This window comes from Mirounga angustirostris, unplaced genomic scaffold, assembly GCF_029215605.1.
Source record: "Mirounga angustirostris isolate CCGP_5_RB_7025 unplaced genomic scaffold, mMirAng1.0.hap1 SCAF_9, whole genome shotgun sequence".
In the NCBI taxonomy this organism is placed as follows: Eukaryota; Metazoa; Chordata; class Mammalia; order Carnivora; family Phocidae; genus Mirounga; species Mirounga angustirostris.
This window is the reverse complement of record NW_026991717.1, coordinates 39,665,648-39,678,333: the sequence shown is the minus strand read 5'-3', so window position 1 is coordinate 39,678,333 and position 12,686 is coordinate 39,665,648. Positions and strand designations below refer to the sequence as shown.

At 44.3% G+C, this 12,686-nt stretch overlaps 1 long non-coding RNA gene across 1 annotated transcript; it reads right to left on the bottom strand.

The window, feature by feature from the left end:
* Nucleotides 1–2,849: 2,849 nt before the first annotated feature.
* LOC135365703 (uncharacterized) lies at nucleotides 2,850–12,288 on the bottom strand. Its single transcript, XR_010413913.1, has 4 exons — nucleotides 10,874–12,288; nucleotides 9,269–9,505; nucleotides 9,092–9,160; nucleotides 2,850–3,801 (listed from the first exon to the last, which is right to left on the bottom strand). It is a non-coding gene; the product is annotated as an uncharacterized LOC135365703 (long non-coding RNA).
* Nucleotides 12,289–12,686: the final 398 nt, after the last annotated feature.

The following is a 12,686-nucleotide window of genomic DNA, read 5'->3' as shown; positions in this document are numbered from 1 at the left end:
GTATAACCGTCAGAAGGGCCAATTGCTTTGAACTGGGAATTGAATGGAACTCGAATTCTCAGAAGCCAGAGCTGGAAATCTCTCCATTGTACATTTTCATGGATTTATTTAAATTATAGGTTATCATCATGACATTATTACGCTATTATTTGTTATGATGCTCTACTTTTATAACCTATTATTACACAGTCCCAGGAAATGTGGCGTTGAGACATTGAATTTCCTTGCGTCCAGGCGAATTTGAATTGGGTTTGTTCTCTTTCCTTCATGTTTACCAGGAAAAGGGACCAAATGTGATGTTGTGAAATGTATCACGTCTTAAGCCCTTAGTCCTCCCACAGGCACAAGATGATCTGGAAGCAATTTATGGGGTATACATTGTCCAAGACCAATTTGTCCAAGAGAAGGAACTCAGCAGACTGCAGACAAGCAACATGAATTTCTGAATCTTTTTTACAGAAATGAGAGAATCAGATGCAAAACAAAGCTTCCAGAGGCATCATGGAGGTTCCTGAAAGTCCTTGGAGGATTGGAGATTCTGGAAGTTAAAAAATGAACTCAGCATATCCACGTATGCAGATTTTATGTAAGTTACCGTTATTATTAATGGTGCTATCTAGGTAAGAGGTAATTATAAAATGTGATTTGTTAGGGGCCAAAGTTAAATCATTGGAAATGGTCCTTATGCCACAGCAGTCTGCAGCCCAGCAGGATGTAAACTGCTTACTCACAAAAGAGAGAAAATGCATCCTCCATCAAATACCTCATTTTCCTGACACACCTTTGTCATATTCTGATTTGCTTTGATTTGGGGTCCAAAGCACATGTAAATGAATGCTGTCAAAAGAATAGTAATGATAATAAAACCATTAGGTGGAGAGTAAGCCTCTGACTCAAATCTGTGTAATCATACTTCTTGGATACTATTTTCATTGTATTTGCAGCAGATAATGGGGGAAAGTATACCTCTAAACACTTCCCCCTCTCCTCACCTTCAACAGTCGGCCAACCCTTACATCCTACCTGATAGCCATGCCAGTTTATCTGAACGTCCTGAATTTGACATAGTGTTCTGCCCTCCCCCTACCCCCGGCCCCCATCTTTATTTCTGCTGTTCTCAGACCCTGAACGCCCTTCCCATCCTTTTTCAAGCTTGGCAAACTCCAGTCTTGTCCTTTAAAACTCTGCTCATTGACAAGGCCTTTCTTGGCCCCTCTACCCTATCTGTTTACCTACGTCGATTAGCACTCTTCCCACGGTCATATGATTATTGGTTCATAGGTCTACCTGCCCCCACTGGACAGTGAATTCCATAGAGGCATTTCAATATCTCCAAGGTTTCAGATGGTGCCTGACCTAATGTTGGAGGGGTGGAGGGTTGGACTTGGACATAAAGGCACATGGGTTTTGCTTTTGGCTATTTATCCTCTGACTAGAGTGGAGCAAGGTGTTGGTGTAGGAGCCATCTTACTTTCCAGAAAGCTCATAATGTTCTGCATTCATAGACTCAAATCAAAACTCAAAGGGATTGGTTACTCCTTTGCTTTACAGATAAAGTCATCATCCTCATGTTTTCATTCAACCAGCATTTATAAACTTCTTACCAGGTGCCAGGCTCTCCCTGCCCTGAGATACAACCCAAATTACGAAGTCAACCCAAGGGGACTGCTGGGAGTGCACAGGGTTTGGGGGCAGCCTCTTTTCTCCAGCACTGCTGGCCATTCCCTCCAGTGACCGAGAGACTTTGGGGGAAGCAGAAGAATCTCCACCTCAGGAAGCTGTCTGGGACTCCTGCCCAGTGGTAGCTTGATTTGGCAAATCCATAGCTTTTTTTTTTTTTTAAGATTTTATTTTTTATTTATTTGAGAGAGAGAGAGAGCGCACAATGGGGGGGGAGGGGCAAAGGGAGAGGGAGGACGCAGGGTTCGATCCCAGAACCTTGGGATCATGACCTGAGCCAAAGGCAGATACTCAACTGACTGAGCCATCCAGGCACCCCAAATCCTTAGCTTTTTAATACACGCCTCAAATCCTTTGTGGAAGTAGGTAGGGTATCAACTCAATTCTCCCATAAAACAAACTGCCACCCTGCCCTTCAGCTTCCTCTGCCCCCACTTCCTGCTCTGCTCTTCGTCCGCCAGCAATGCTGAAAGCTTGCAGGCCCTGTGTCTATTAGACAACAAGCTACATGACGAAGGGACTTTGGTCTGCTGCCACACATCTAGCTCCTAGGACAACATCTGGAACACAGTAGGCCATCAAGAATGTTTCTTAGATGAATTAGTGAATGACATGTCATCTCTTTGTCTTTGCTAATGATGTCTCCTCTGTTTGGAATGCCCTTCCACCTTTTGTCAACCCAACTCTTACTCATCCAGTGAGAGAGCTCAGGCATATTGTCCCGTAGCAAGTTTTCCTTGAGGCCCCTGAGCTGCACCAAATTCCCTTCCTCTGGGTTTCCTGAAACCCTGTGCATAGGCCTCTCTTACCACTAACCCCAGCATGCTGCATTGATCTATTATGCATCTGCTGCCCACACTGGACATTGATATTGTGAAGACAGGAACCACACGCTATTCATCTTCATACCCTCACCTCCTTGGCAAGGTGTCTGACACACAGAAACCACTCTATAATGATTTGTCAAGTTGAGCTAAACAACCCCAAGAGGATGCAGATTGGGTCATACCAAATGTGATTGCTGATTCAGTTGGTCATTTGGCAAATGTTGATTGAGTGCCTATGATGTTCCAAGCACTGTTCTAGGTACTGGACATCCAGCACCGAGCCAGATGGACAAAAATAATGATAATGATAGTATTTGTTTTTGTTTTTGTTTTTTTTAAAGATTTTATTTATTTGACAGAGAGAGACACAGCGAGAGAGGGAACACAAGCAGGGGGAGTGGGAGAGGGAGAAGCAAGCTTCCTGCAGAGCAGGGAGCCCGATGTGGGACTCGATTCCAGGACCCTGGGATCATGACCCGAGCTGAAGGCAGACGCTTAACGACTGAGCCACCCAGGCGCCCCAATGATAGTATTTGTTAATCAGACATGATCCAGACACTTTACGAGGCTAGTTGAGTGGTGTATAGAGTCAATATGAAAACGGCTTCAAACTTCAGCTTTAACCATAGTATGATTTAAATAAGGCAAGAAATTCAGGGTCTCAATAACTCCACGGTCTCTCTTTCCCAGGCTTCAGTATCCCCACCTGTATTATGGATAAATGCTGTAATCTCCCAAGAGATGTGTTAATATATGTTTATACAGGGGCCTCTGAAATTTCTTGCACATTTTTAAATCTCAATAATTTGCCTGGAAATACTTTGCAAATAGCGTGAAGTATCCCAAGGCTTAGAAAACACTTCACAATTGCACAAAGTACAATCTAAATCCCATGATAAATAAGAAATTAGAGTCCAATCAGCTTGCAATTCAGTTGAAATTCATTGCCTTTAAAATGTCTTTTATGGATTTCTTTGATCCTACCCACCTACCTATGTTACACTGAACCAACTTTTATTGAGTCCTTCTATTATGTCAGGCACTGTAGTAGGCATGAAGGAAAACCAAGATTAATAAGATATGATCTTAACATTAAAGAGCTCCCAGTTTTGTGGGAAAGACAGAAACACACCTTACCTACTGTAACCTGTGAGACTGGGAAATGCCGTGACCCAGGTATACACAAGCAGCCATGGGAGTGCAGAGGACAAGCATATCATGTTGCTGGGGCTGGTATCAGGAAGGCTTGACCAAGTGGTGGTGCCTGAGCCACATCTGAATCCATGAGTATCGTCTGGCAAACAGTGAAAAGAAGGGAAAAGATGTGGGGCGCCTGGGTGGCTCTGTTAGTAAAGCATCTGACTCTTGATTTTGGCTCAGATCATGATCTCAGGGTTGTGAGATAGATCCCTGCACTCAGTGGGGAGTCTGCCTGAGATTCTCTCCCTCTGCCCTGCCTCCCCACTTGTGTGTGTGTGTGTGTGTGCGCGCGCGCGCGCGCGTGCACACGTATGCGCTCTCTCTCTCAAATAAATAAATCTTAAAGAAGGGGGGGAGGATGGGCTAGAAAGAGAAGGGATGTGGGCACCATGATAGGAAGTGCATGGCAACACTCAAGAAGTGTACACATCATAGGCAGCTGGAGCAAATGTAATAGAGAAAAGCTTGGAAAAGTGAGCTGGGCTCTGATGGTGAAGGATATTGACTGATAGGTTAGAATTTTATTCTGGAGATAATGGAGAATATTATCAAAGCTTAAGGGTTGTTTTGTTTTAAATATTTTTATTTATTTTATTTTATTTATTTGACAGAGAGAGACACAGCGAGAGAGGGAACACAAGCAGGGGGAGTGGGAGAGGGAGAAGCAGGCTTCCCGCTGAGCAGAGAGCCTGATGCGGGGCTCGATCCCAGGACCCTGGGATCATGACCTGAGCCGAAGGCAGACGCTTAACGACTGAGCCACCCAGGCGCCCCAAAGCTTAAGCGTTTTAAAGTTACATGATATCTTTATGTATATGTTATACATGTTATAAGGACATATGTTATAATATTCTGCCACAAGAAATGCATAAAGACCAATACTATTTGCCTCACAGGGAGTATTTACTGCATGTCAAGAGGGCTGTGTTAAGCACCTGATAAGCGCTGTCCCATTTTACCACAACAACCCCAAGCTGAGGTATCGTGATGCCCATTTTACAGATGTGGCAACGGAGGATCCAAGTGATTAAGTCTCCCAGCTAGTCCGTAGCAGACCTGGAACTTGAAAGCAGATGGATCTGACTCCAAAGCCCATGATTTTAACCTCTGGGCTGTGGCAGCAGCTTGTGGAAACAATAAACTCATGAATGAGGGGTTTACATAAAATTCTCTTTTCAGCCTTAGTATATATCAAAGGTTTTTAAATATTAGCTCTCTTTAACCCAGTAATGAGATTTCTGGGAATAAATCTTAAAGAAATCATCAGAAATTCACCCAAAGATGAATGCACAAAGATGATTATTGAAATATTACTTATACTAGAGAAAAGTTGTGAAGCAATCTAAGTGCTCAGCATTAGGAAAAGGGTTCATTATAAAATGATGGAGTACTATATGAGCATCAAAATTATGATTGCATGAGCTAGAAAATTATATATATATATATATATATATGCACAGAAAAAAAAAGAGAAAAAATGCAAAAGACACATGTCAAAATGTAATTGGTGACCTAAGTGAGGGGACCAGGCTTTTTTCCTCCTACACATTCCATATTTTCTACATTTGAGCACCTCATTCTTTTTTTTTTTAAGATTTCACTTTTTTTTTTTTTAAAGATTTTATTTATTTGCGAGAGAGAGAATGAGAGAGAGCATGAGAGGGAGGAGGGTCAGAGGGAGAAGCAGACTCCCCGCCGAGCAGGGAGCCCGATGCGGGACTCGATCCCGGGACTCCAGGATCATGACCTGAGCCGAAGGCAGTCACTTAACCAACTGAGCCACCCAGGTGCCCTTAAGATTTCACTTTTAAGTAAACTCTATGCCCAACGTGGGGCTCAAACTTACAAAACCCTGAGATCAAGAGTTACATGCTCTACTGACCAAGCCAGCCAGGTGCCCCTTGAGCCCCTCATTCTTGAGATCATGAAAAAAAACTTTTAAATCTATCCTGTGTGTTTTAAAACAGATGTCAGCTAGGTGAGCCTGGGCGGTCAGAGAAATGAGAGACGTCACAGCCAAATCACCTCCCTGCCTATTGAGCCTTGGAGGTCTTTAGTTTTAAACATTGACTGAGCTAGTGTCCCAACCAGGACGTGCAAGGGTCCGAATTCCAATCATTCCATTTACTCATAGATACTCAAATATTGAAAGTACGCAGACTCATTCATCTTACAATCAAAAGTGTAAATTGCAATGTTCTTGCAATTTGTTTAATTAACACTTCTGTTAAATACTATCATGTTTGTGCCTTAGACTGACCATGTGACATTTTCAGGGGAGGTGGGGGGGAGAAGAAAGAACAAAGCCAGAACTTTGGGGCCCAACCTGGGAAACCAACTGTCTGGTTAAGTGCTGAAACTTACTCTAAGATTGGTGGGCCCTCTCAGAGGAATTAGAGTTAAAGCTAATAACCCAATTTGGAATAATTTAAAGCTCTTTTTAGGGAAGTTTTTTACTCGATTGGGCTCATTATGCATGGGTTTAATGTGTAACAATTTGTTCTTGAAAGCTAACATTATTGTTGGCAATAAAGATAGGAAGTGGAAATAAGTTTCCAATATGTAAAGCAGATTTATTTCTCATTTCATATGGACTTGTTCCGGGTCTCTGCTTATGAATCACACCATGCTCCTGGCAATAAGATGCTGTCCATGCAGTTGGTTATGATAAATGGCCTGTAATTGTGAATCTGATATTGGTTTTCAATATTGAATTTATCATTCTGTCCTCTTAACAGATATTAAATACTTTTAAGAATTTATCCATTGGCCTGATCCGTGATTTTTCAATATGTAAAATTTATTAGTTTCCTAGTTTTTTGAGATTTTAACAGTCGACAACATCATTAATAATGCTGAGTAATGGAGCTGACCTCTTTTAAACCTCGTTCCCTTCCACTAATCCAGAACATCCAAATTGAATCAAAATGTATTCGATTTAGGGACCCGAAAAGAAAACAGCGGTGGGGGCAGGGTGCATGATCCGCAAGGCAGCTCTCCCAGGCTGGGCATCCGTTCGTTCACCTGTTCCCCTCTGAGCAGGTGCACAGAGGGAGCCCGGGCCAGGCTGCATGCGCCTTCCCCGCTACATCCTCCGCCTCCACCTCCCGTGAATGAGCCAGCTCCGTGTCCCTCTCTCCCTTAACTGCCTCAGTTTCTTCAGTGCGGGGTGATTGATGATAATAATAACGCTGCTTGTCTGGCTCCCTCTTGGAGAGCGCTTTGTGAATTAATAGAAGCGTGCGGGCTGTGCACTTGGAGAGCCCCCTCCAGGATGGCTCCACTGCTGCCCTGGACTGCTCCTCAAGCTTGGCTGGGAAGGATTCCTGCCCTTTACTGTTGGAAGGGCAGGAAGAGTGCAAAAGAAAGAAAGAAATCAGGCTGGGTGAAAGAGAAACAAGGCTGTGGGAAACACTAACAAAGCAAAACTTACCCTGTCCCCTGGTTCTGTGTGTTTAGGGCCACCCCAGCACGTTGCCCCCAGAACAGCCCTGAAACTAGTTCAAGGTTAGAGTCTAGGGCTGTGTTTTTGCTGGGTTTTGTGGTTGCTGATGTTGTAGCCTCCTGGGCTACATCTCACAGTTCCTGTAGCGTTCTCTGTGGTAAGTGGACACCTGGAGGCTTCCCAAGGTCAGGGAACAAGTTGGCCACCAGCTGCAGGGGTCCTTCATGCAGGGCCCCAAAAGGGGATGGAGCCAGGGATGTGCACACAGGTAGAAGGACAATGAGCCTCATGACAGGCCAGGGGATAGACAGAGAGCAGCCTGAAGAGGGGTCCAGCCTAGTGTCCTGGTCACACTTAGGGAACAGAGGGTCACCTTCTCAGGACCATTACAAGATGAGCAATAGCACGACTGCCTCTGACCTGTAGATAATTGAAAAATAACTGCCTTGGGGCGCCTGGATGGCTGTTGTTAAGCGACTGCCTTCGGCTCAGGTCATGATCCCAGGGCCCTGGGATGGAGCCCCGCATCGGGCTCCCTGCTCCGCGGGAAGCCTGCTTCTCCCTCTCCCACTCCCCCTGCTTGTGTTCCCTCTCTTGCTGTGTCTCTCTCTGCCAAATAAGTAAATAAAATCTTTAAAAAAAGAAAAAAAGAAAAGAAAAGAAAAGAAAAAGAACTGCCTTGCCTTCCCCAGAAGCCTAATTTCATATTCTTGCAGTAGCCCAATTGACTTTCAATCCAATGTAAATCGGCCTCCTTGGAAGTTTTGTCTATTTAAGGATTATGGGCCAAGATCAAACTATCAGAAGAAACTGGGAGATGTCAATAGGGTCAGTGAGAGGTGACAAGTTTCCAAAGGGCTCCTAAGTCAAGAAGAAACTTACTTTTTTACCAAAAGCCAGAGGGCCACCTGGTTCCAGACCTGGCCTATGAGGCCATAGCAGATCAATTGTCCCAGCTGAGACCAGAAGCCAGGTCTCCAAACTCCCTATGTGATGCTCTTTCTGCCCTCCCAGGGCATGGTTTACAAACTGCTCTAAAGGAAGCTATGTCTTCCCCAAATCCCAGGCATTTTAGGACCATCTGCAGATTCTGCATTCACTCCTTGGTCGCTGGCTACACTTCTCATATCAATGGCTAAGCATCCTTCAAAGCCATCTCTCAAACAAAAGATAATTTTAACCTGGCAAATGTTTAATTGAGTGCCTGAGTGTCTGGATGCTTTGCACTTAAACTGCTATGGAGAGGCAAAGAACATATAAAATACAGTCTCCACCCTCAGGTAGGACCAATAAAGGCACTTCACTTAATAATCAATTATTAAACATTTACTGCATGCCTGGCATGGTGCTGGATACTGCAGAGCCACAGGAAAAAGAATCATGCTTCGTCCCTTTCCAAGGAAGTTGGCTGATTAGAGAGAGAAGGTTTTAACATACAAACCCTGATGGTTTATCATGTAATGTTAAGCTCTGTGGTTGAAGCAATATGCACAAAATGGTTGGGCATGATGGATGTAGACCGAAACAATCAGAGTAAACTTTATGAAGGAGGAGGCAGGAAAAAAGGACATGAGAAAAGGATGGGCCAGATAGAGAAGACAAGATAGACATTTTGAGTGTGTGTGTTTGTGTGTCATCAGGAATTCCTTTCTTTCTTATTCAGCCCTTTAGATATCTGCCCACCCTTCCAGGTACTTGCCCATACCTATCTGACAAAGGAAAGGGATGAGAAAAGGTGTAGGAGGCATTCTTCCTTAGCATTCATTGTCATAGGCATCCTTCCCAACCACCCTGCCAAGCAGATATCATGATCCCCTTTTTTTGGCAGAGGACCGCAGAGCTCAACAGGCAAATCATTTGCCCAAGACTACATGACCCGTATCGGCCAGGTTGGGATTCAAACCTTGGCCTTGGTCTCCTAGTGCTCATCTTCTCTTACCACTGAATCCTGTGCATTCCGGGAAGCAGAGGACGGCAATGCTCCAGGAAGTCCATGCTAGACCGGGATCTAGAAGGAAGAGGAGGAGGAAGAGAAATGGCATGATGACTGCCCTTCTAAGCATGAGCATGCTGAGTGCTGGGGAGGGCAGGGAAGAGCATCTAGCAGATCATTCACCTTTTTAGAGCCGGCCACCACTGCATTCCCTTGGAGCATTTCCTGGGGCTGACATCTCAGCTCTGACTTTTCATCATGATCGCTGCTCCTTGTGGTAAAGCGCCAGTCGTCCTGAAGACACAAGGGCCCCTGCAGCAGCTAGAGTCCCCACCGGGGGCCTTGTCCTTTGTCCAGTGCAAGGCCAGCTTAGCGAGATTTGGTGCTCAGAGAAGCTCCGTGTCTCAACGATGCCCTCTTCTATGAGGCATGGAGGAAAAAACTCACTGAACCAGAAAATACATATCGTCTCAGCACTTAAATGGGTCCTGTTTTAAGCCGGGATCAGTGTAATTAAAATTATAAGAAAATAAGACCAAAGGATACCCCCCACCGTCCTTAATTAGGAGCTAGATGAGAAGGAAGAAACTCTGGTGTAACTTATTTAAAAGGCATAGTCCTGAAGTGGGACCAAGAAAGAGAATAATTAAAGTGAAGGTATCATTATTGTTTTTTTAAAGGGTCTCTGTGGACAGAGGGATCTAATTGGCAGACAAGACACATGAGGAGCATCGGCTCGTTCTCAGAGTGGCTGCTCTGAAGGCAAAATGCAGGAAGCTCTGGCCCCTGGGAGCTCTTTGCTACTTCCCGAGTCTTTCCAAACAGATGGGAGAACAGGACAAATTCCAGGGGCCGGGATCCTGGGTACACCGACATCAATCACGAGAAATGGTTAAATCTTTTAAACTCCCTTGGCTTGCAGGAGGTGGAGTGACCACGCTGTACTGTCATCACCATTATGGCTGCTTGTTAGTAACATTTATCCAGTACCAACATTGTACTTAGCACAGCACAGAGCAGAAAGGAAGACACAGCTCCGGCTTTGAAAATAAACATCTAGGCTCCCCTACTGGATTTCTGCCCCAGCAGGGGAACCAGGATTCAGCAATTCTGGAACACTCCATCCTGCACTCCCCTGATACTGTTTCTTCATTTCCCTTGAGCAATTTCAGATCTTCTGGAATCTGCCCAGTGTTCTGAAGCCCCGTCTGGGTTGCTTGGCCCTTAACCAGCCTCTTTGGCCAAAGTCAGGGCTCAAAGAACAGGGCTGAAGGTGGAAGCAGGCATGGGCAGGCAGATCTGAGAGGGAGCTAACGCAGGCAGGGAATGCGGAGGAAAGAAAGCACAGTGTTTTCTCATGACTGGCATGAGAGTCAAATTAAATACTTCACCTCACGTCACCCCCCTGCTGTTCCAGGGGCCTTGAGCCTCTTACCACTTCATTCTGCAATCTTGCATTTTATAAATCCACGCATACACTTTAAAAATCAAGACCCACACCATAGCAAATGTTATCCGTATGAGTCTTTGGAACACGAAAGCCTTGACAAGTGTCCATGGCCATCTAAGAAATGTATAAATATTATCTATACACATTAGTTCCTCAAGCAAAGTCCCACTTCCCACTGCCAAATGTTATTTTTTATAGTAGCTCTGTAAGATGAGTAAAGGCATATATTTTACCAGTAAGTCACTTTTTATAGCATGGGGAAGAGAAAAAAAAAAAGCCCCAAACACTTTCACTGCTTTTTAGCCAACAGGATATCTGAATGCAAATGAATGAATCACCTTTGCAATGATTGGCCGCCTGAGTTTCCTTGTCACACACAGAGCAGGCTCAGTGGATGTGACTTGTATCCTCATGAGTCCGGGGGAAAAAGACTGGCACCACCACCAGTGAATTACGAGATTTGTCTTTATCAGTGAAAATAAGGTCATAACTGAGCCCAGCTACTGCCTATTATATGTGTGTTCCATCTACTTTCCTGTATAATGTGAGCCAGTGCGCCGGGGTGAGCTGGAGTAGCCCAGTGTATAAATTAGCCATTTGAAAAAGCTGCATTAAGTCTTTCAGGCCACCAGGGTACCCTTTAATGCATTGATGCCACTCTTCAATAAATGCTGGTCTTCTTTACTTCTGACCTACATTTCGATGACAATCTGATGGAAAAGGTACTGGAAGGACTCCTAAGTGTATCTGAAACCAGAGAGAAAAAAATAGTATGTTGAACCACAAGTGGATCCCAGGTGAGAGCTAACCAGTTGTGGAACTGAGTGTCCGGTGGCTCTTTCTAAAGAGAACAACACATGCATTCATGCAGCATCTGTTTACAGAGCAATTTCTCTGGGCGAAGCACCGGGTAGACCTCTGAAGTCCTGGGTCTTCCAAAAGCCGAGGAGAGGAGGTGTATTTGACGTGATGGAAGTTCTTTAGGAGAAGGACAAAGGAAATCATGAGTATTTTCTAAAACCCTGTTTTAGAAACTTGTTTCAGAGTCTAAGACAAGCTGATACTAAATCCTATGAAGAGTGATGTTTTTGATGGGAAGGATCGGAGGAAATAAAAGAAAAAACTTCCTGGAAATGGTACCTCCTTCACCTAGTCTTTGGCCTGGAACTTGCACACTGGTCTCCTTGTAGCTGCTTCTCGAAAACAAGTGCGCTGACTAAACGTTGCCACAACACAGTAGGCCGGGTCCACTTGGCAAATTCTTCTCTTCCAGGACAGAAGCAAAGGTTGGGCAGCCTGGCAGCAGGCAAAGGGCTGGGAGGGTTATCAAGATAAAACAGACACCAGTCTCTAATCCTCAAAACCTCACAACTTATTTCCTGAATACACAATTATTGAGCACCTACTATATCTACCTGCTCTATTTGGCAAGTCCTACTTTTCAGATACAACCAAATTCATGGGGCAAAAGAACTGAGAGCTTACATTCCTGCATATGCTTTAAACATCAGATCCAGACCACCTTAAAATTCTTTCCACATGGGTCTTTGGATCATGAAGGCACTGACAAGTGTCGACGGCCGTCTAATACAGAGAACCCACTTGTTCATTCATTCAACGCATTTTTCAGTGAAAACCTAATAAGTGCCAGACATTGTTCTAAGCCTTGGAGAACAGTGAACAAAACAAAGTTCCTGTCCCATCAGTGAGAGACAGCCAATAAACAAACACATACATGATGCATACATATTTTTATACATATCCATTTATTTTTTTAAAGATTTATTTATTTATTTGAGAGAGGTGAGGAGGGGCAGAGGGAGAGAGAGAGAGAGAGTCTTAAGCAGACTCCACGCTGAGTACAGAGCCCGACATAGGGCTCAACGTCACAAACCTGAGATCATGACCTGAGCCAAAACCAAGAGTTGGATGCTTAACCCACTGCACCACCCAGGCACCCTACATATATCCATTTATAATGAGATGACTAGAATAGAGTGGATTCTGGATCCCAACTGCCTTGGTTCAATCCCATCTTTGTCAATTACTAGCTGTAGCAACTTAGGGAAGTTATTTAACATCTGGTGTCTCAGTTCTCTCATCTGTAAAGTGGAGACAATAAAAGTAATAATAATAATAATTTCTAATTCA